A 1,929-nucleotide genomic window follows, 5' to 3' on the forward strand; every position below is an offset into this window, starting at 1 on the left:
TTCTCCCGGGGTCAAATGAACCCCCTTATCTAGAATTTTTGGTGCAGACTATGCTTTAGAGTCTAAATGTGTTTTGAAGGAAAATTGTTATTTAAAAAAAATGGTGACCTGGCACACCGAAACCAAATGTCAGGTGGCGACTTTAAAAAATCCTTTGAAACATAATCTTTTGTCACTTTCGAATTTGAAAACCCTTTTGAGCTTTAAAATCACTTCTATCTATTTTAAAGGGGTTAGTGAGGTGAAAAAGGGGGTGTTACAGTTTTGGCGACTCTGCTAGGGATTTGCAGGTTCGAGTTGGTACTTGATCTTGTTGGCTTTTTAGAATATCCGGTTGTGGTTTTTATGATTTTATTTGCTTTATTTGATTTTTATTTTTGTTTATGTCGTTTTATTATTTGTTAGTTGTTTACGTGTTTACAGTTTTTCCTTTATGTGTTACTGCTTTATAACTGTCATCATTTGCATTACCCGGTCAATTCTTTCTGCAACAAGTCTCGTAGTACGTGTCGAGTACACGAACTCTTTATTGAGTCACCCTTATTTTAGGAGGGGGCCGTCGGACGTATGGAGTGGGTGGAAAGCTTGAGCAGCCACCATCGACCATACGCTCCCCCGAATTGCCTTGTTAGTGAACCCCAAACGTAGGTCAACCTTTAGGTCATTTTTATTTGCATCATATCTTTATGACCCAGCAGGGCCCGGTCCTAGGTATCGTTTCTAGGAAACCTATCCAAATTGTGTCAAATGGGCCTGCCGGCCCAAAAGGACATTCAATCATTCTACGTACTAAATGTTGCATCTTTGAGGGTAGAAAGGTCATTTGGCAGACTGATGTTTGGGAAAGAAGGGTGAAAAATGAAGCAAGAGAGAATATTGAGGGTCTTGTCACTTTTAGATTATTGCTCCATTTTCTAAAAGAAAAAAAAAAGCAAAAAGATTTTACACTTTCTTATCATTTTCAAAAAAGACAAAAAATATTTTTTCCAAATTAATTGCATTTTTCAAAGCTTTCTCCTATATCCAATCTTTCCGAACTACGCATACCTGATTCTCATCTTTCGGGGCGGGATACGTAGGCAGCCCACATAGGGTCCAGTCTTCCTAGTGAGTCTTAAGTTCTTGGCTTCGCGGGGTCTTAGCCAAATCTTGCATGTCTAGCCATGTTCGGCCACATCGGCTATTTTTGCAAAATAGGGATATTTTCACAAATGTGGCTTGTTAACTCATGTCTTAGAGTCTTAAGTCTACCACAAGGTGTCCTCTTAGTTTAAGGTCCATTCCTATTGAATTTGCATGTTCAACCATTTTCGGTCACATAGGCCATTTCTGCAAAGTGGGGTCATTTTCACAAAGCAACTTTAGGGATCGCGATTCCTGAGAGTTTATGGGCCTTCGTGAGGTGTTTCCATGTTTTAGAGGTCGTCCTAATTGAGTTTTCACTTCAAGCCACATTTAGGCCACGTAGGTCATTTTGCAAAGATAGCCTCACTCGTGCCTTGCATAGCCCAATAGGAAGCATTATGGTCTCACATAGTGCCTCGAGTCACTAACTCTATTTGGTCTTATTTTCCTTATTCAAGTATGGATTCATTTATCACAGCTCGAACATGACAGATACCACATGGACATCTTAGTCAGGACCGTTGCTTTCAGCAGCTGTTTGAGGAGACTTTTTATATTTTGAGTCTATTTTATCTTTTATTTTACATGTCTTGTCCAGTAGTAATGATTCTTTTCGGTAGTGTCACAGTCTGTCATAGTCTAGTTGAGTTCGCCGAGTCTTTTGTTATCGTATTTCCTATTTTGTATGTGAAAACCAAAAAAAAGTTATAAATGAAAAATCCAAAAATATTTTTATTTTTTTTGTATATTTTGTCCATTACTTTTCCAGAACTACGCTTGGTCTGATTCATGTGGAATATGATA

The sequence above is a fragment of the Nicotiana tabacum genome, chromosome 22 (assembly GCF_000715075.1).
Source record: "Nicotiana tabacum cultivar K326 chromosome 22, ASM71507v2, whole genome shotgun sequence".
In the NCBI taxonomy this organism is placed as follows: Eukaryota; Viridiplantae; Streptophyta; class Magnoliopsida; order Solanales; family Solanaceae; genus Nicotiana; species Nicotiana tabacum.